Source organism: Rutidosis leptorrhynchoides, chromosome 4, assembly GCF_046630445.1.
Source record: "Rutidosis leptorrhynchoides isolate AG116_Rl617_1_P2 chromosome 4, CSIRO_AGI_Rlap_v1, whole genome shotgun sequence".
In the NCBI taxonomy this organism is placed as follows: Eukaryota; Viridiplantae; Streptophyta; class Magnoliopsida; order Asterales; family Asteraceae; genus Rutidosis; species Rutidosis leptorrhynchoides.
This window is the reverse complement of record NC_092336.1, coordinates 508,568,449-508,592,114: the sequence shown is the minus strand read 5'-3', so window position 1 is coordinate 508,592,114 and position 23,666 is coordinate 508,568,449.

Below are 23,666 nucleotides of genomic sequence, written 5' to 3'. Positions count from 1 at the left end.
TCTGATACCAATCTGTCACACCCCCAAAATAGGGCCTAGGGTATTTGTGACTAATTATATCAAATCACAGTTGTATAAACGAGAACGACTCTATATGAGACGTTTTGAATAAAACATTTATTAATAAAACAGCGAAAGCATTAAAAGTTTTACATCAAATTTAAACTGAAATAATAATAATAGTCTTAATGCAAAGTAAATGTAATGAAATGAAGACTCCATGTAGCAGCATTCAATTCATCAGGTAGCAATCATGGCAATCATCTTATTCGTCACCTGAGACAAAACATGCTTAAAGTGTCAACCAAAAAGGTTGGTGAGTTCATTAGTTTATCAAAATCAATCATTTCCGTTATAATAATAGGCCACAAGATTTCAGTTTCATAAATATCCGTACACTAGCAAGTGTATAAAAGCATTCTATAAGTTGTAGGCACCCGGTAACAAGCCTTAACGTTCATGTTTTACCCTCTGAAGTACACCAGATCAGGTGTGTTTAAAATAACCTCGAAGTACTAAAGCATCCCATAGTCAGGATGGGGTTTGTCAGGCCCAATAGATCTATCTTTAGGATTCGCGCCTACCGTACATAGACAAGTAGTTTAATGTTACCAAGCTAAGGGTATATTTCTGGTTTAAACCCACATAGAATTAGTTTTAGTACTTGTGCCTATTTCGTAAAACATTTATAAAACAGCGCATGTATTCTCAGCACAAATATATATATAAAAAGGGAGTAATGAAACTCACCATACTGTATTTTGTAGTAAAAATACATATGACGTCATTGAACAAGTGTAAGGTTGGTCTCGAATTCACGAACCTATATCATTTATATATATTAACACATATATTTGTAATCGAATAAATTTATTATATCTTAAATTATATATTATATATTTAATTTGTATGTATCTTTAAAAATGACTAATATTTATATAGTTATATTAATATTTATATGTGATTAATATTATATTAAAAATACATCATTTGTTATATATGAATGTTTATAAAAAAAATATGTTTATTATATGTACTATTATTATAAGTATAATTTTATATGCAAAATATTTTTTTGTTGTAAAAATGATAATAATGATAATACTAGTAATAAAAATAATGATAACAATAATAATGATAAATTTTTTTAATAATAATAATACTTATGTTCATAATAATAATAATAATAATAATAATAATAATAATAATAATAATAATAGTAATAATAATAATAATAATAATAATAATAATAATAATAGTAGTAATAATAATAATAATAATAATAATAATAATAGCAATAATAATAATAATAATAATAATAATAATAATAATAATAATAATCATAATAATAATAATAATAATCATGATAATAATAATAATAATAATAATAATAATAATAATAATATTGTCAACTACCTTTAAAGCTTTTCTAAAAATAAATGCCCGTGCCCGAACCCGCGACCTCTCGTTTAACGCCCAATCTCCTAACCATTCCTCTGCTTGTTCTTATCGTTTAGATAACAACTTAAAAGTATTTAACCAGTTTACTCGATTGTTTCTTTTTCTTCTTCTATAATCTAACAACATCATTATCGATTGTATTATCATTATCCATAACATCAATATTTATGATCATAATCACTTATGATCATTACCTTTTTCCATTTCATTATCAATATCTCATGTAACATTAAATCATAATCATCAACATTAAACCTTAATCATCTACCCATACCCACTATTATCATCATCGTACGCTTACCCTTCTCCATAACATCATCAACTTCATATACTTAATACATCACAATCGTACTCTTTTCTTCATAATATCATTATGTATCTTCATATTCATTCTGCTCGATCAACTAATTAAGGGGTTGGGTTTCAGCCCAACAGCAGGTTCATGGCCCAATCAAGTAATACAACAGATTTCGTGGCCCAACAACTGAATTCATGGTCCAACATGACTAACCCAAGCCTATCTAATATTTTCGTGGCCTGTTGGGTTTCCATAAAGTGCTCGACTGAAAACAGCAGCCCATCAGGAAAGGAACATGGCCCAACATCACATCCTAGTATCCTTTGGCCTAACATAACATTTCGTGGCCATTTTCTTTCGATGTGGTAACAGAAATTTGATGGGCAGAAGCATAATTAAATAAATAAAACGCAGGCCATCAATCCCTCATCATAGAGTCCGGTTTTTTTTTTTAAAGTAGTGTATTTTTGTGAGTGTCGGCCAACAAAGACTTTTGCTTTTGGGATATATAACCAAATCAAAAAGAAGCCATCTTAGTTACTTTATATAAAAAAATATTATAACCTCACTTTGTGACTTATGTTGGTCGGCTAACAACTCCCACTAGCAAAACTCAATACATCACCTTTTAATTGTTTCTTTGTATCGATTAAATAGAAAGGGAAAGGCCATAATTTTAGCCTTCCATGGCGACAACTCGAGTAACACCAATTACATCAGTTTTTTTTTTTTTACGTGGTGTTTTGAGTGGTTAAGATGGTGGAAGGTTTGGTTGCAAAACAGGAGACGGGCAAAAGCAAAAGGAGTGTTCGAAGGTGGTGATTGGGGTTTGGTTATGGTGACCGAATGTTCCGTTCAAAAAGAGAAGAGAGAGAAAATAGATAGTGGTCCTTGGTTGTTCAAATAAACAGAAACAATTAGCGTGGTAGAAGCTAATTAGACTGGTTTAATGGTAATTTTAGAAGGGTTTTCAGTTCTCAAAAGTGATTGCAGGGTGGCGACTGTGGTGGTGGTTCACGGCAGATCAGTTATAGCAGAAGGTACGAGCAACAGTAGTGATCAACTAGAAGTTGATCTTGTTGATGTCTTGGTTTTCAACGAGTAGCAATACAACAAGAGGGTTAGTGTTCTTGTTCTCCGTCGATGGCATTAATAACAAAGACTAGTTCGATTTTGCAAACCAAACATGAACAGAAACATCATGGCTTGTAGGATGAAGGTGGTGATATATTGGGTTCTTATTTGATGATGGTGATGGTTATCAACGAAAAGTGGTAGTGTATGGTTCTTGGCTTAAGCAACCAAAAAGAATAGTGGTGAGGTTTACAAGAGAAAAACAATTGAAAGTGTCTAATGACTTTTGGGTTTTGATCGAACAAAAATGGTTTATGGTAGTACGGTGAAGATGAGTTTCATATTGATATTGTTTTTTTTTTTTCAAACTCTCAGCACACATTTACATGTATATATATTTGAGATTGAGATTGTGAGGAAAGAAACAAGAAGAAGCAGTAACCTTGTCAATAATTAATACAATTACACTGTATGCGATAGTAATACAGTCTCTGATTTGGGTTCTTGTATATCGACATTAGTTCACGGGAAAACAGAATGATATCAACTCCCCTTTTTCTTTCTAAAGATATTTATATATTTTATTTATATATATTACAAATAATAATAATATCAATAATACTAATATAAATCTTATCATTAATAAAAATAATGAAAGTAGTAATAATAATGTTAATATAACAAATTAATTCTGATACATAATTGTTTTCATAATATGATATACTATAAATTCATATATAATATTTATAAATTATTATTACAATATTCATATAAACAATTATGTATATATATATACATACATACATATATTTATATATACATATCTATTTAAGTTGCTCGTGAATCGTCAGGAAATGGTCAAAAGTCCAACGAATGTACGAAGATAGTTCAAAAATTTTGAGACTCGCTTTAACAGACTTTGCTTATCGTGTTGAAATTACACTATCGTATCGAGAGTTTGGTTTAAAATTAGTCGAAATTTTCCGGGTCGTTACAACCCAAGGTTTTAATACTTTGTTATCAATTATGTCAAGTGTCCTTGTACATAATTTCACCCCTGTTTTAATAATTCCATAGACTATTAATCCATTCCCGTGTCCGGTTAAATGAACGATTATTCGTACATATAAATACCCTGCCTATCGTGTCCGATCGAGTGTATATGGTTATTTATAGGGACGTCTAATTGTAAATCTTTATATTAAAATTAACAAATTATCATTTAGTTAAACAAATAAAAAGCCCATTAATAGCCCATAGTCTAATTTCCACAAGTGTCGTTCTTTTGTCCAAACCCCAATTATGGTACAAAACCCAATTACCCAATTTTAGTATTTTTTTTTAGCCCAACATCATGATTACTTCGGCTTAAATAAGCATAATAATAATTTATCTACGAGACATTAAATTAAAAAGTTTGAACATAACTTACAATGATTAAAAATAGCGTAGCGTTACACGGACAGAATTTCGACTTACACCCTTACAACATTCGCTAACATACCCTTATTATTAGGATTTAAAATTAAAATTAAAATTAAAATTAAATATATATATATATATATATATATATATATATATATATATATATATATATATATATATATATATATATATATATATATATCGTATAATATAGATAGAGAGATTGATGGATCGATATTTAAAACGGATCAAATGCGTTGGCTTTTATAGGCAGTTTCAGAATTTGGGACTCCGCGAGTCGCGGCATTTTTGCACTACAAACTCCGCGAGTCGCGGAGTTCGTAAATCCATCTCACACAAGTTTGGATCCTAGTCTGCCGACAGTTTTAATATATAAATATAATATATATATATATAATATATATAATTAATTATATATTATATTATATTTATATACATAGTTAACTTGTAATTTTTAGTCCGTTGCGTCGAGCGTTGAGAGTTGACTCTGGTCCCGGTTTCGGATTTTCGAACGTCCTTGCGTACAATTTAATATCTTGTACTTTGCGTTTTGAATCTTGTACTCTTGTAATTTTAAGACATTTCTCATCAATAATTGGAACCTCTTTGATTGTATTTTGTACTTTTGAGCTTTTTGGTCGTTTGCGTCTTCAATTCGTCGAATCTGTCTTTTGTCTTCACCTTTTATTATTTAAACGAATATCACTTGTAAATAGAACAATTGCAACCAAAAGCTTGTCTTTCTTGAGGAATAATGCTATGAAATATATGTTCATTTTTAGCATTATCAAATATTCCCACACTTGAGCGTTGCTTGTCCTCAAGCAATATAGTCTTGAAATATACTATAATCACTTCTTTATTCTTCACACTTTGTACATCAGTGATTTCTATACGGCGGTATAAACAATGGTAGTAACAATGTGGTTTACAGTCTCACATGACTTATGAAAATTTAGATCCATTAAGGAAATTGGATCTTTATGAAAACATTTGATCTTTTGAAAATTAAATCTAGCTTTTACCCTAGATAAGTTTTCCAGAATAACCCTTCACCGGTGTTTGCAAATTCTTTTTGTGGGTTTGGTGAGTTTCATATTTGAAATGTTTTGCTCAAAACTTGTGGTTTTGTGTCACCCACTTGCTAACCTTGTATTGGGAAAGCAATACGTCCAGTATACTTGCTCCGTATATTACCTTTTCGTAAACTACCGTCCGGTTGTAAAGGAAAGCGTTGAACAAGCAACTGTTAAGGCAATGTCCCCTGACATGCTTTTAATTATGGTCTATAACGTGTCGGACGCAATTACTATTCTTTGTAGGAGCAATAGTAAAGCTCACCCTTATAATTTTTCGGTCTGGCACAAGGTCCTGTCTTTGACCATACTATGCAACCACCATTCTTACGGTTGACACCCGATTTGGTTCAGGTGACCTAATGAATTCCAGGTGAATTCCTAGGATTTTACGTTCAATGGTAATGAACGCATTGAAAATAGGTTTTTAGAAAACAAATCGGTTTGAAATTTTGATCAAAATATTTTCTCGTTCAAGCTCGAATTTAGATATCATTGAATTCCATGAGTTTGTAATTCTCAATCTTTAAAGTCAATCTCTTGGATTGAGTAATATTAGTCTTAAAAGCTGATTTTTGATCTTTAAGGAGATTATCCTTTCTGGGAATCTGATTCATTAGTCTTATCCAGCTAATTTGCACGGCGTCCTCCCTATTTTATGAGATAAATCCTTCTCATGGTTAGGATAAATCTGACCACTTGGCGACCCTGTTTGATGCTGAGGTCCGTGGATTTCCTGCTGATTTTAGTGATGACTTTTCTAGGTTTTTCGTCAACCTACAGCTGGTCTGGACGACAACTTCTTGACCTAAATCAAGAAGCACGTTTTTTTTCGAAAGACTTTACTTCCTTTTAATGATGGAATTGATCCATCGTGTAGATCCATCCCTTCTTTTCTTTCATTGGGTAAAACAGTTAATTATCGTCCAAAACAAAAGTATTTTCAATTATTTGTACAAAAATATGTGATATATATTTTGAATAACTTGGTAAAAATTTCCCACACTTGGCTTTTATTTTCTTTGCCTTTTTATTTTCCTCTATTCCATTCTTAAATGAATTCTAATATTTTGGGTTGTTTCTCAATTTATGTCCTTTCCGAGGTAACGACAATTTCGGTATTAACACCTAGTTTTCATCGTTCATAAATATGTATACACATGATTTTAAATTCATTTAGTTGAAAATTTTGAAAAATTTTACTAGAATTGGGTAGTCAGTATATAAGACTAGGGCTGTTCTTTGTTATCAGAGAGCACTAGATTCTAATACAACTACTGCGTTACTAGTATTTTTAATGGTAACCAAGTGTTTAAATAAAATTTTTTTTTAAATCCGAAAGAATTTAACCCCTTCCCACACTTAAGATCTTGCAATGCCCTCATTTGTAAGAAATCAGTAACAATATAAATTATTGAGGGTGATTAGCATAGAAAAATGATTAAATTTTACCAAAGTTTCCAAACATATTGTTGTTTGTGTTGAATGATAAATGGTGCACATCATTTGTTCATTCCGTCTTGTTGTTACATCACATTTGTTTTTCATTTTTTTTATTTATTTTTTTTATAAAACCTTACACTTTTAGAACATATAATTAATTAAATTTAAAATTTTTTTTCTTTTTAGGATGAGGGTGTTTCGGAATAATGTCCTAGTCAGTCCCTCGACAAAATTTTAAAATTTGTCAATTCAAAGCGCGGTTTTAAAAGTAAAGATTTTTGGATTTTTTAATGTTTTTAGCATACTTTAATTCAATAAGATTAAAAATAATGATAATAAAAGTTCTTGTCCCTCCCTTGGGTAAAGCAATTTCGGTTCAACGACCTAGTATTCAACTTACGACGAATTTTTAAAAAATCATATTTTTAACTTAGCAAAATAAAGTAAATTTTTGTTTTTTTAAATTCACACCACACTTAAATTTAAAATGCATAAAATTAAAAATTCATATTAATAAAAATCCACACCAAACTTAAATTTAATTTTGTTTTTATACATACAAACTTATATTAAAAATATTAATTTTTAAAATATTTACAATTTTAAATATATTGATTTAAAAAGTTTACAATATCAATTTAAGATTTATATATTAATTTTAAAAACATGGTAAAAATAAAATTAAAAATCTTTTTGGCTTTTATTCCACTTTAATCAATCAAATATTATCAAAAATATGCGCCCCTCTTTTCGATAAAGTAATTTCGGTTCATTGACCTAATTTAACTCATGATGAATTTTTGAAATATTTTGGGTTGATTGATTAAAGATATTTATACCTTAAGAATAAACGGTAAATTTCGCAGTGATGTAATAAATTTTTGTATGATATCAATAATTTCGGTCGCAAGACCTAATTTTATTGAATACCAATTTAATACTTTATAGCGAACAAATTAGCATTTATTATCAAAAGGTTAAAAATAAAAATAAAAATAAAAACTGTACAGACTTACCTATGAGATAGTATTCTTAGTGATATGCTCTAGCCCACTCATAAGATAGTCGGACTAATTGATTTTCCATGGCTACATAGGCGTAACCTCGAGCATTTAATGTTTTTTCTTCTAAACATATGAACGGTCCATCTCTGCATAAAGTAACAAATTCGTTGTTTGAATAGGTTTGATTATTTGAACATTTACCTTCGTGTGACCATTTTCCGCATTTGTGACATTTTTCAAGGTGTCGTGCTCTTATTTTCGCTGCGGATTTTGATTTTCCTTTACCAAATTGTAACTTATTATCTTCGCATCTGGATTCTTTTCTTACTCCGTCCAATTTTTCTCTGATTACTGATACCAGTTCACTCGAAAGTGTGTCATTATTACGTTTAGTAATCAAAGCGTGTAGCATTAGACCATGGTTTAGTTCACAGGAAGTCTTCATTTCGTAAAAACCTAAAAAAATAAAAATTCAGAATGGGGGAAGAAGACTAGTTCTTTAGGGTCTGCTAGGGAAAGACCATTCGGGTTCCATTTTCGAGCACTACACGAAAACATAAAATCTAACTCTAACAGAAATACATATTATCCTTTAAAGACTGGATTCTCCCCACACTTAGTTAGCCGTGGTGTTGAAATTGTGATTAACTTCGTTGTCGACTTCCATCGGACTATCTATGTAATGTTTAACTCTGTGACCATTAACCTTAAATTCAATCCCATTTGAATTTATTAATTCTATCGTTTCGTATGGAAAAACTCTTTTGACTATGAATGGTCCAGACCATCTTGATTTTAATTTTCCATGAAATAGCTTGAATCGTGAATTGAAAAGAAGAACTCTGTCTCCTTCTTTAAATTCTTTTGAACTTCTGATTCTTTTATCATGCCATTTCTTTGTTCTTTCCTTATAGATTAATGAATTTTCGTATGCTTCTTGTCTTAATTCTTCTAATTCGTTTAATTGACTTAACCGTAGACGTCCAGCTTCATGTAAATCAAGATTACATGTCTTCAAAGCCCAAAATGCTCTGTGTTCAATTTCTACTGGAAGATGACATGCTTTTCCGTAAACGAGTTTAAAAGGTGTGGTTCCAATTGGAGTTTTGTAGGCTGTTCTAAAAGCCCAGAGTGCATCCTCCAATTTTATGGATCATTCCTTCGGATTTGATCCTACGGTTTTTTCTAGAATACGTTTTAAAGCTCGGTTGGTATTTTCAACTTGTCCACTCGTCTGTGGATGATAAGCGGTGGAGAATTTATGAGTTACTCCATATCTTTTAAGAACTTTCTCAAGTTGATTATTACAGAAATGAGTTCCCCGATCACTTACTAAAGCTTTCGGTGTTCCAAACCTTGCAAAAAGACGTTTTAAAAAGTTGACTACAACTCGTGCATCGTTAGTTGGGAGAGCTTGTGCTTCCTCTCATTTAGATACATAATCAATGGCTACGAGAATGTAGAGATTATTATGAGATTTTGGAGATGGACCCATAAAGTCAATACCCCAAATGTCAAATACTTCACATACTTGAATGACATTTTGTGACATTTCATCACGTTGACTTATTTTTCTAGCCCTTTAACAAGCATCACAGGATTTGCAAAGAAGGTGTGCGTCTTTGTAAATTGTAGGCCAATAGAATCCAGCATCATAAACTTTTCTTGCTGTTAGTTGAGGCCCATAATGCCCTCCTGTTGGTCCTGTGTGACAATGGTTTAAGATTTTACTAGCTTCATCTCCGAATACACATCGGCGTACTATTCCATCGGGACAACTTTTAAACAAATGTGGATCTTCTCAGAAATAGTGTTTTATATCACTAAAGAATTTCTTTCGTTTTTGGTACGACAATCCTTTTTCAAGGAATCCACATACTAAGTAGTTTGCATAGTCTGCAAACCATGGAATTTCACTATAATCTATCTTCAATAGATATTCATCAGGAAATTTGTCTTGTATGGCCGATTCATTTAGAACTTCTAATTCAGGATTTTCAAGACGAGAAAGATGATCAGCGGCGAGATTTTCTGCTCCTCTTTTATCTCGGATTTCAATATCGAACTCTTGTAAGAGTAAGATCCAACGGATTAATTTTAGTTTAGCATCTTGTTTCAAAAATAGGTATCTAAGAGCAGAATGGTCGGTATAGACCATCGTTTTTGCTAGAACGAGATATGAACGAAATTTGTCAAAAGCAAAGACAATAGCAAGGAGTTCTTTTTCAGTAGTTGTGTAATTTGTTTGTGCTCCTTGTAACGTCTTACTAGCATAATATATAGGTTGAAATCGTTTTTCAATCCTTTGTCCAAAAACGGCTCCCATTGCAAAATCACTTTCATCGCACATTAGTTCAAACGGTAAATTCCAATTTGGAGTTATCATGATCGACGCATTAGTGAGTTTCTCTTTAAGAATATTAAAAGATTTGATACATTCATTTGAAAAGATGAATGGAGCATCCTTTTCTAAGAGTTTATTCATAGGAGTGGCAATTTTAGAAAAATCTTTTATGAAACGTCGGTAAAAACCGGCATGCCCTAGAAAACTCCTAACTCCTCTAACATTGGTGGGATGTGGAAGTTTAGCAATTACATCTACTTTAGCTCTATCCACTTCAATTCCTTCCTTTGAAATTTTATGACCCAGAATGATGCCTTCTTTAACCATGAAATGGCATTTCTCCCAATTAAGTACTAGATTTGATTGTTCGCATCTAATAAGCATTCGTTCAAGATTAGCTAGACATGTTTCAAAAGTATCACCGAAGACTGAAAAGTCATCCATGAAAACTTCCATGCATTCTTCTATCATGTCGTGAAAAATCGCCATCATGCACCTTTGAAAGGTTGCAGTGGCGTTGCAAAGTCCAAATGGCATGCGTTTGTAAGCAAAAGTACCATAAGGGCACGTGAACGTGGTTTTCTCTTGATCTTCGGGTGCTATTGGAATTTGAAAATATCCTGAAAAACCATCGAGAAAACAATAGTAACTATTTTCGGCTAATCTTTCCAACATTTGATCAATAAAAGGTAAGGGAAAGTGATCTTTTCTGGTGGCGTCATTTAATTTTCTATAATCAATACACACACGCCATCCTGTTACAGTCCTAGTATGAATAAGTTCATTTTTCTCATTTGTAATGACAGTCATGCCACCCTTCTTAGGCACGCATTGAACTGGGCTTACCCATGGACTATCAGAAATTGGATAAATTAAACCTGCATCTAGCAGTGTAATAATTTCTTTCTTAATAACATCTTGCATATTCGGATTTAGTCTTCGTTGGTGTTGCACATACGTTTTATGACCTTCTTCCATAAGGATTTTATGTGTGCAATACGAAGGACTTATTCCTTTAATATCATGAATCTTCCATGCAATAGCTGGTTTATGAGCTTTCAACACAGAAATGAGTTGCGATTTCTCATTTTCAGTAAGAGAAGACGATATTATTACAGGTAATTCAGATTCACCATGTAAATAAGCGTATTCCAAATGGTTTGGAAGTGGCTTTAACTCTAATGTCGGTGGTTCTTCTATCGATGATTTATATCGATATCTGTCTTCTTCTTTTAGCATTTGAATTTCTTCTGTTGTTGGTTCATATCCATTAGCCATTAGTGTAGCTAACATTTCAGTTTCATCAATTGGTTCAGTCCCTTCTCCTAAATAACATTCTCCTGTTCCATGTAATTCTGGAAATTCTTCTAACAATTCTGCATGTGATTCTATAGTTTGAATATAATAACATGTATCATCTGCAGATTGCGGTTGTTGCATTGCTCTATCAACTGAAAACGTAACACTATCATCCTCTATACTTAGGGTCAGTTTCTTACCAAACACGTCTATCATTGCTTTAGCCGTGTTTAAGAATGGTCTTCCTAATATGAGAGGAACTTGAGAAACTTCTTCCATGTCCAGAACAACAAAATCTACTGGAAATACTAAAGTACCAACTTTAACTAGCATGTTCTCCATTATCCCTCTAGGATATTTTATTGATCGATCGGCTAGTTGTATGCTTATTCGTGTTGGTTTCAATTCTCCAAGGTCTAGTTTAGCGTATAGTGAATACGACATTAAATTTATACTAGCACCTAAGTCTGCCAATGCTTCTATTGAACTAAGACTACCCAGAAAACATGGAATTGTGAAACTTCCTGGATCTGATAACTTTTCTGGTATCTTATTCAACAGCACTGCAGAATAATTAGCATTCATAGTAACAGCCGAGAGTTCTTCCATTTTCTTTCTATTTGTGATTAGATCTTTCAGAAATTTAGCATATCTAGGCATTCCTGAAATCACATCAATGAAAGGAAGATTGACATTTATTTGTTTAAACATATCCAAAAATTTGGATTGCTCAGCTTCAAGTCTCTCTTTTCTCATTTTACTCGGGTAAGGAAGTGGTGGTTGGTATGGTTTAACATAAGATTTAGCCTTAACTGTGTTATCTTTATTAACCTTTTCAACTACCGGTTCTTTTTCCTTATCTTGTTCAGACTGTGGTTCTTGTGGAGTAGGAATAGCTTCATTAAAAATTACAGGTATTTCGGGTGGTTTAAGTGTTGTACCACTTCTCGTGGTAATGGCTTTAGATGTTTCATTCCGGGGGTTAGGATTTGTATTACTAGGTAGACTTCCCGGTTTCCTTTCACCTATTAACCTTGCTAGGTTGCTTACTTCTTGTTCCAGATTTTGAATAGAAGCTTGTTGATTTCTAAATGCTTGAGCATTTTGTTCATTGGTTTGTTTCTGAGATGTGAAAAAATGCATTTGAGATTCAACTAGCTTTGACATCATATCTTCTAAATTTGGCTTTTTATCATCGGTTTGTGGTGGTTTATTTTGAAAAATAGGTCTTTGCTGATTGTAAGTATTATTAGGTACTTGTTGATTGCTTGGACCTTGTTGGTTGTTGTATGGAACATTTCGGTTATAATTCTGATTTTGATTGTAGATTGGTCTTGGTGGTTGATAATTATTCTGATAATTATTTCCAGGCCTTTGATTTATGTATGAAACATTCTCTCTTTTTTCCATTGTTAGTTCAATACTGAGACAATCTTTTGTCAAATGTGGTCCTCCACACTGCTCACAACTAATTCGTATTGAGTGAATATCTTTAGTCATCTTTTCCATTCGTCTCTCGACAGCATCTATCTTTGCAGAAATGGAATCTAAGTCATGGCTAGAATCGGCTCTAGCTGCTTTAGATGATCTAATGATATCTTTTTCTTGGTGCCACTCATGTGAGTGGGAAGCAGTGTTATCAATAATTTTGTAAGCATCGGTTTCTGTTTTCTTCATAATAGAACCACCAGCTGCTATATTGTGATGACCCGGGAATTTCCGACCAAATTTAAACTTGAATCTTAATTGATTTTGATACGATATGAAAAGTCTGTAATATTGAGTCTCGAAAATTTTGAACTGTGTTCATGCATACATTTGACCTTTGACCATTCTCGACGATTCACGAACAATTATTTGTAAATTGATACATATATATATACTTACTTTAATTTGAAATAATATAATATACGATTAAATAATTAGAACTAAATATGTAAAAAAAATAACATAAGATGTAATGGGAAATATTATTATATGCATATATATATATATATATATATATATATATATATATATATATATATATATTCAATATATTTATTTATGTAATAAAACGTGTTACTAAAATGTGTTTATATATACATATACATATAGTATATTGAAAATACGATTTCGAGCTTAAATAGTAAATGTCAGTACAACTCGGTTGGCATTTCGCTAGCATTCATATAGTTCTAATACGTGTTTAAAAAGATTGAAAATAAAAATTGAACTGTAAATTGATTACGAAGATTTTAGGTTTGATAAAAATATTTTTACCCTTTTAAGTTTAAATATTTGTACTCCGTATATATTAATTGGAACAGTAAATAAATATTTATCGAATATTTTTGATCAGGTTTCAATTCAGATAATGAGTGAAATAATTAAATATAGTTAATATAAAAATTTGGGATTTTTAGAAACACTTTTATACGCTAACTGTTTAGCAATGGACACGCTCCGTGAGAAGTGTCGGTAGTATATAGACAAAAGTAGTCACGAGAATGATATATATTACTGTTGTATGATTAATATAATAATACTTTATCACATAATAATTCTATGTATCTATGCACATGTAGTAACCCATCCTAATCCATCCGGACGAAGTCCATATCGATTATAAACGATTCACAACAGTTGATTACATTGTGAGGTACTTAACCTCTATATGATACATTTTACAAACATTGCATTCGTTTTTGAAAAGACAATATTTCATTACACCGAAAGTTGACGGCATGCATACCATTTCATAATATATCTATCTATAACTGACTTAATAATAATCTTGATGAACTCAACGACTTGAATGCAACGTCTTTTAAAATATGTCATGAATGACTCCAAGTAATATCTCTAAAATGAGCAAATGCACAGCGGAAGAATTCTTTCGTACCTGAGAATAAACATGCTTTCAAGTGTCAACCAAAAGGTTGGTGAGTTCATTAGTTTATCATAAATAATCATTTCATAACTTCTAATAGACCACAAGATTTCATATTTCCATTTCTCATAAACATACGTCCCATACATAGAGACAAAAATATCATTCATATGGATTGAACACCTGCTAAACGACATTCACAATATGCATATAAGAATATCCCGATCATTCCGGGATCCTCCTTCGGACATGATATAAATTTCGAAGTACTAAAGCATCCGGTACTTTGGATGGGGCTTGTTGGGCCCGATAGATCTATCTTTAGAGTTCGCGTCAATTAGGGTGTCTGTTCCCTAATTCTTAGATTACCAGACTTAATAAAAAGGGCATATTCAATTTCGATCATTCAACCATATAATGTAGTTTCAATTACTTGTGTCTATTTCGTAAAACAGTTATAAAAACAGCGCATGTATTCTCAGTCTCAAAAATATATATTACAAAAGCATTTAAAAAGGGATTAATGAAACTCACCTAATGTATTTTGTAGTAAAAATACATAGAACGACAACGAACAAGTATAGGGTTGGCCTCGGATTCACGAACCTATATTAATTGTATATTTATTAAAACATGAAATGATAATCTCATAATTTTCATTTATAACTTATATAATATTTGTGTGTTTGTAGTTATATAAATTTTATATTAAATTTTTATTTAATACATATACTTTATTTATGTGTATTATATCTTAAGTTTTATGTTATATATCTATATCTATTTTGTATATATACATTTTAAAATAATTTTTTTTTGTTCATTTTATTATATTAATATACCTATAAATATATGTTTAGTATTATATTTAAAAACCGACAGTTTATTTTATGTAAGTATTTTTATAAATATTGTTCATAATAACAATACTAACCTAAAATGAAATTTTAATAAATATAGTAACTTTAATAAAAATGATAATTTTTGACAAGGATATAGTTTTAATAAAAATAATAGTAATATTCATATTAATAGATATAATGATAATAGTGATAATAATAATTATAATAATGATAATATTAATAATAGTAATAACACTTGCAAAATACTAATAATCTAATACTAGTAATTATGATAATAATATTAATTTTAGTAGTGATAATAATAATCATAATATTAATGGTAGTAATAATAGTGATTAACATAATAATAATAATAATAATAATAATAATAATAATAATAATAATAATAATAATAATAATAATAAAATAATAATAATAATAATAATAATAATAATAATAATAATAATAATAATAATAATAATAATAATAATAATAATAATAATAATAATAATAATAATAATAATAATAATAATAATAATAATAATAATAATAGAAGTAATATACCTTTAACAAAACTGAGTTTGGCCCAAGTACTTGACCCAAGTGAAAATTCTAAAAAAAATAAAAATATACCGGCCCAATATAAAATCCATCTGACCCGGTTTATATTATTTAACCCAAAATCAAAAACAGATCGAGAATTCATAGCTTCGAAGCATCGCAGATCTAGATTAAGATCAAAATAACCTTTATCACAATCTTAGCGGTGTGTTTATCGAAAATTCATGGTATCGATCCTTCATAGTCTCAGTTCCGGGGTTTTGCTCGTACACCGTAGCAAGAACAGGAATTTTTGATTATCATTATGAATTGAGTAATGGAAAGTTGCAGCAAAAATCAATGGATCGAATAGGTCATCAGTGAAAAACAGGTAATCAATTCATCAATATCGTTAATCTTTCTCCTTTATCAAACTGTCGAGTAATCGGTTCAATAATTGGTGATATAGATAATCGGTTCCTTGCTTTTCTCTTAATTTTCTCATCCCTCTATATATAATCTGTATATTGCTTTTTAATTGAATCGAACACGAATATTATTGAATGGTGTTCATGACAGTTTTTATACAGAGGATAGGAAAACAGCTATTTAAATAGCAGAAGTTGCAGGACTAGTAGTAACAGTGATGGTTGTATGGGTCTGTGTTGATGACGTTTAACAGGTTGTAGTCTTGTCTCGAACAGGTAAACAGAAGAAAAATGTGTAGCAGCAGTGGTTCAATTAGTTTAGGTTTGGTGACGGGTTTGATGGTTTTTCAGCTCATAACAGGAGTTAAAACAGACGGCTGCAGCAGGTAAGGGTGGTCTGTGTTGGCTTTGTTTATTGCAATGAAACTATTTGTTTGGTTCAATTGTTCATAAATGAATAAAAAAAATAAGACAACAGGGAGCAGCAGGAGTAAGCAGCAACAATTATAAAGTAATCGAGTTGGTGATGACTTACTATGATTCAAACAAAAAGGTAGGAATGAGTGTAGCAGTTGTGGTGGTGATCCTGACTGGAAAAATAGAAGTTATACAGCGTAGCAGCAGCAGTTCTTCAGGTGGTTTTTGGTTGATTGAATTACTTAGAAATTTATGAACATAGTCATGCTCAGTAATAGGTGGTAAGGTTGTGTCTGTGTGATTGTAATACGAAGGTGAATTTGGGTTGTTTTGACAGGAAAACAGGATGAACAAGTATAGCAGCTTATAGTGATTGTGGTGTTTTGAATTGGGTCAGTCAAGGTGGTTGTTATGGTGGAAGTGGCTATGGTACAGGTGGCGGATGGAAGTGGAAGAAGAGTAAGGTGGTGTTCGATCTCAGAGAAAGAAAGAAGAAGCATAATTACACAAGTGGTGGTGATATGATTGAGTTGGTGTTTTTCTTATGCATAACATTTTCCTATTTATGTATATGTTATATATTATTGTATGAAAAGGATTTTACAACAGAAATTAAAAAATTAAACATTTGCATAGTGTTCATGATTGTGATTTGTTTGGAGCATACGATGGAAAACAATAGATAAGTGGGTTTTGATTGAGATATCTAACATAAATAATAATGGGGTTTGTTTCTTAGTTTTTGTTTGAAAGAATTATAAAACAGGAAGAGAGTTGGTGATTGAAATTGTCAAATATAATTATAATTTAATAGGTGTGGGTGTGGGTGTACGTGTATGTATATATGAAGATATGCACATGTTTGCCAAAGAAAAGAACAAAGAAACACCAAGTGATGGGTATCACACAATTGAGTGGGAAGAAAAGTCTAAAGTGGCTGCCATTTTGTTAGTTAAACGCTATAGACATGATTATGATCAAGATGAGTATATACATATATTATAATTATTACATCTAGGTTTAATTTATAAAATTATATATATATATATATATATATATATATATATATATATATATATATATATATATATATATATATATATATATATATATATATATATATATATAAAACAAGAAAACTAACAATCCAAGAATATGCTTTTAAAAGTGTAATTAAAATATGTGAAGATTCAATAATTGATAAATCTCTAATCATAGATTGTTTGACTTGTATACTCTTAAAAATACTTACTCCAACACCGAATACAGTGTGAATGAATTAGTTTGCATTTTCAATTCTCTATTGGGAAGTCTTTTGGCCCAAAATATAGTTCATTATTGTATAGTACCAATATCTCACAAGAGCGGCCCGTTTGTGTAATCAAATTATACTAACAAGTTGGAAGTAGTAGCTAATTTTAGAATCAATAATAGGAGTGCACGTAATATGTTAATTTAACAAGTCATTAGCATATGTGAGTAGTAAATATGCACATGATAAAAGTTAATCGGTAACAAACTGTACTTGTAACATTTTATTAATAGGCTAAGGTGTGTTTTCAAAATTAATTACATTTGAAAACACACATATCTATTTACAAATAGTGGTTCGTGAATTGTTGGAAATGGTCGAAGGTCAAATGCATACATGAACACAGTTCAACATTTTCGAGATTCAACATTATAGACCGTGCTTATCGTGTCGAAATCATATTAAGATCAAGTTTAATTTTGGTCGGAAATTCCCGGGTCATCACAGTACCTACCCGTTAAAGAAATTTCGTCCCGAAATTTGAGTGAGGTGGTCATGGTTAACAATAAAAATGTTGTCATGACGAATATGAGTTGATAAATAGAGTTTTATCATCATTGAGTAATATGGATAAAACAATTTGATTATTCGAAGAGTACGAGTGAAGCTATCACAAAAGAGTGAAATGAGTAAATGAAGATTCGACTTAACCGGTGACGTAGTCACGATTGAATTCCGAAATTCAAGGGATTTAAAGAAAATCTTCGAAATCTAAAAGATTTGATTCTTCGGCGAATAAGGAAATTAAGATCTCCATAATTAAATACGATGATCTGCCTTGATTACTCTGTTTGATGTTTCCATTATAAATTAAACTCTTCCGTTCCATTATTCTCACCATTCCTATACTTTCTTTCTTAGTTCATACATTCAAAAGATTGTGAAAATGCTTAATCCCATTCTAATCCTTAATATTTTCTTAATTATCATTTTTTGTCATCCTTCTTTTCAACCTTCCACTAGAAGAATCTGTTTACTCCTACTATTACCTTGGGGTAATACTATTCTTAATTATACCATGTCTTTATATTGTTATGCGTATTAATATCCACGGTTTGTAACCTCCGTGTTGTTATTGGGTTTTATATTTTTTCTTATATTTTGGAGCTTTGTCCCTTCATTTCTTCTTATTGCGATTAAACACCACTTGTAATAGTTCAGAATTCGCAGATATAAACTTCAAAATGAACATTGTTAATGTTCTAAGAATGAAATCGTAATGGCACGATTTGATTTGTCAAATTATCAGAATCACTGAGAATAGAACTATCAAGAATATATTTTCTTGATATGTTCGGAGGTGAAGTAGAATGAACGAGTCATGTAACATGGCACATGATGACGTTATGATCTGTGAATCATCACGTTCCATTAGAACTCAGCATGACTTACTGTAATATAATCACGTTGATCAAGTGTCATTATATTATACTAACTCATGTATCAGTTCCCAACATTACTTCAATAACATTCATATTTTAAGCTTGAAAGTTTACAGAATATAGAAACTAACAGTTTCTATATGATGTAACACTGATAGCACTAAGAGATTAATGATTCAGATAAAAATAGTTATGAAAATATCTTCAGAAATATGGAGGATATTTATAATGAAAGATACGATGATATCTTGGAATTTCTAATATCGAAGGATGGTGAAGAAAATTTGTCCGCAAGAGTTTGGAGTCAGAAGCAAGGTATTCGCTAAAGATTTTATCAGAAACAGAATCATCAGGATTCTTAATGTACAAGTTTAGTCCTTGTGATTTGTTCAGAGACTCCTTCATAGTTAGATCAATCCGTTTTCTAGTTTCAAACTTCTCTGAGCTTTTCCAACATAATATTCTTTATCATCAAACTTCTGACGATTTAAGGTCATTTACGGTTGCCTGCAGTTTCTGCTGCTTCATTCAGCTTCCTAAAAATTTGGAGTATTGATTTATAGACTGAGTGCTTTTCAGAATATCAGAATGGAAGATCATAATTCTAAGAGATAAATGTTATATGGTTACATATACCTGCTGATGTAGACATGCTGCAAGATTTCAGAATATTGATTGCTGATTCTCGGTGTTTAGTACGGCAATTCTCGTTATCAGATGCATATGAGTAGATGATAGGATTTCAATGAATATAATCACTTTTCATAAAGTCAAAGATCAATGATGTTGCTGGTAAGTTTACTGCTAATGTAGTGAGATATAAAGGGTTTTCCGGTATCGATGACGAAAGGCAACTTAAATATCAGGGTTATAATAAGCTAATCCGAGTGAAAAGTCGAAGTTGACTTGCTGAAGCTGTGACAAAATTGTCTAATTTGAAAAAGAGTTGCAATGTTATTTTCGGTAATAATAATGCCAAAGGAGCTAACACAGACACGTGTTAAACTTTTACTTAGGGTCCGGGAGTTTTCAGGTGCATAACTATATGCGTCAATCTTTTCTTCCATAGATGAAGTGCGGTTGGTTCATCCTTTCAATTGAGGTGTTTTTAAGAATCATGAAAGGTTTGAACGCAGATTAGAATTGTCAAGATATAAATGAGGTTTAAGATGAAATCAAGTGGCAAACTTGAAGAATTGTTTTGTTTCATATGTTATAATCAGTATTTTAATTCATTTTAATTGTCCAATGTTGGCAGTCCACAGTCGATAGTCCACAGTTAACAGTCCAATAAATCATACATAGTTTAATATATAATATTCGAATTAATTAATTCATATCGTGACCCGTGTACATGTCTCAGACTCGATCACAACTCAAAGTATATATATTATTTGAGAATCAACCTCAACCCTGTATAGAGAACTCGATCATTACTGCATATAGAGTGTCTATGGTGATTCCAAATAATATATATAGATGTGTTGATATGATATGTCAAAACCTTGTATACGTGTCCCGATATTTAAAGTGCGTAAAAATAAATAACAGAAATTAAATGACAATAAATAAAATTGCGAGAATGTAAATTGCGATAATTAAATTGCGATAAATAAAATGTAATCAGTTAGCTAGGAACAATTAGCTAGGAACAGTTTGCGTGGATTCTTAACAAAATTCCTCATAGTTAATTTGTTTGTTTCTAACAAATTTTATTTTGTCAAATGTTTTCTTTATTATGCCACTTGTTGGATTCTGATAAATCAAAATCCAAATATGAAATTGGATGAATATGGTTATTCTGTGGTGAACGAATTCGTATATCGGTGGATGTAAGTAGGATAGTATATGAATGTTGAATCAAATTCGAAGAATGTACAGTGTAACTTATTAATGTGAAATCTGAATATTCCTCGGGTATTACCTACCCGTTAAAATGTTTTCACAATTAACACTTTGTACAAAAGAATTTTTAATTACAATCCTTATGAAAATATATATATACATATATATTTTCTTCAGATGTAATCATGGATTTAATGAGTTAATATAATGTTAATCTCATCTGATTTTCGGTTGGAACTGGAATGGATGATCTCCAAAACTTTAGAGATTACATATTCGCCGTGAAGAACGAAGATAATAGATGTACAACGATACGTAGAACGATGATTATACTTGAAGTACAGATGGTGATATTGAGGCATAGATTGTTGATGATACTGGTGCTGATATTGATGGTACTGTTGATGCCGGTGATGTTGCTGAAGCTGGTAAATTTTGCACCATATTCTCCAAATTTTTTTTTATCAAGTGCGAAGCTTGTTGACTTCTTCCATTACTCCAAGATGATTGTCGGTCAGAACGAACGGAGGAATAAGGTTTTAGAATTTTAGATAGAATATAATCGTGGCGAGATATTCGGGAAATGAGTGAGAAAATAGTATCTCGAACAGGTTCGCCGGTAAGTGCTTCAGGTTCACTGCCAAGTGGTGAATTTGGTTGATGGAAAGGATCACCTTCTTTTTGTCTCCAATGATTAAGTAGGCTACGAACCCATCAGATGAATTGGTTGATTCATTCTGATTACACTGCTTTTGGAGTTTAGGTGAAACTCCATATCGGAATAGCTGTCAGAATCCGAGGAATTAGAACTGATTGAGGGATTCACCTCGTACAATCAGATGAAGGATTTTTGATAAGAAATAGATTATAGGATGTAGATTAGTACCCTGCAATACATAATTTATTTATGCATATATAATACTAAAATCCCATACTTTTCGGAAGAATCTACGGAAGTTGTCAGACAAAGTCTACAGTACCAGATATGCTAAGATATGAATTAGCAGAGACTCTAAGATACGAATTTTGTCTATACACTATTCATGCAATCATTGCAGTAAGATGTGTCTAGACTAAGAATGATAAGCAGGTAATTTCCTAAGGATGATAAGTAGATGATTTTTGACACGAAATGATAAGCAAAACTTTTGACATGCAGACACGGTCGAAGTCCAGACTCGCTAAAGCATCCTAACGACTTATCAGTTAGACACACTAATGCAGACCTGGTTCGCTAAGACCACCGCTCTGATACCAACTGTAGTAACCCATCCTAATCCATCCGGACAAAGTCCATATCGATTATAAACGATTCACAATAGTTGATTACATTGCGAGGTACTTAACCTCTATATGATACATTTTACAAACATTGCATTCGTTTTTGAAAAGACAATCTTTCATTACATCGAAAGTTGACGGCATGCATACCATTTCATAATATATCTATCTATAACTGACTTAATAATAATCTTGATGAACTCAACGACTTGAATGCAACGTCTTTTGAAATATGACATGAATGACTCCAAGTAATATCTCTAAAATGAGCAAATGCATAGCGGAAGATTTCTTTCGTACCTGAGAATAAACATGCTTTCAAGTGTCAACCAAAAGGTTGGTGAGTTCATTAGTTTATCATAAATAATCATTTCATAACTTCTAATAGACCAAAAGATTTCATATTTCCATTTCTCATAAACATACGTCCCATACATAGAGACAAAAATATCATTCATATGGATTGAACACCTGGTAACCGACATTCACAATATGCATATAAGAATATCCCCATCATTTCGGGATCCTCCTTCGGACATGATATAAATTTCGAAGTACTAAAGCATCCGGTACTTTGGATGGGGCTTGTTGGGCCCGATAGATCTATCTTTAGAGTTCGCGTCAATTAGGGTGTATGTTCCCTAATTCTTAGATTACCAGACTTAATAAAAAGGGCATATTCGATTTCGATCATTCAACCATATAATGTAGTTTCGATTACTTGTGTCTATTTCGTAAAACAGTTATAAAAACAGCGCATGTATTCTCAGTCCCAAAAATATATATTGCAAAAGCATTTAAAAAGGGATTAATGAAACTCACCTAATGTATTTTGTAGTAAAAATACATAGAACGACAATGAACAAGTACAGGGTTGGCCTCGGATTCACGAACCTATATTAATTGTATATTTATTAAAACATGAAATGATAATCTCATAATTTTCATTTATAACTTATATAATATTTGTGTGTTTGTAGTTATATAAATTTTATATTAAATTTTTATTTAATACATATACTTTATTTATGTGTATTATATCTTAAGTTTTATGTTATATATCTATATCTATTTTGTATATATACATTTTAAAATAATTTTTATTTATTTATTTTATTATATTAATATATCTATAAATATATGTTTAGTATTATATTTAAAAACCGACAGTTTATTTTATGTAAGTATTTTTATAAATATTGTTCATAATAACAATACTAACCTAAAATGAAATTTTAATAAATATAGTAACTTTAATAAAAATGATAATTTTTGACAAGGAGATAGTTTTAATAAAAATAA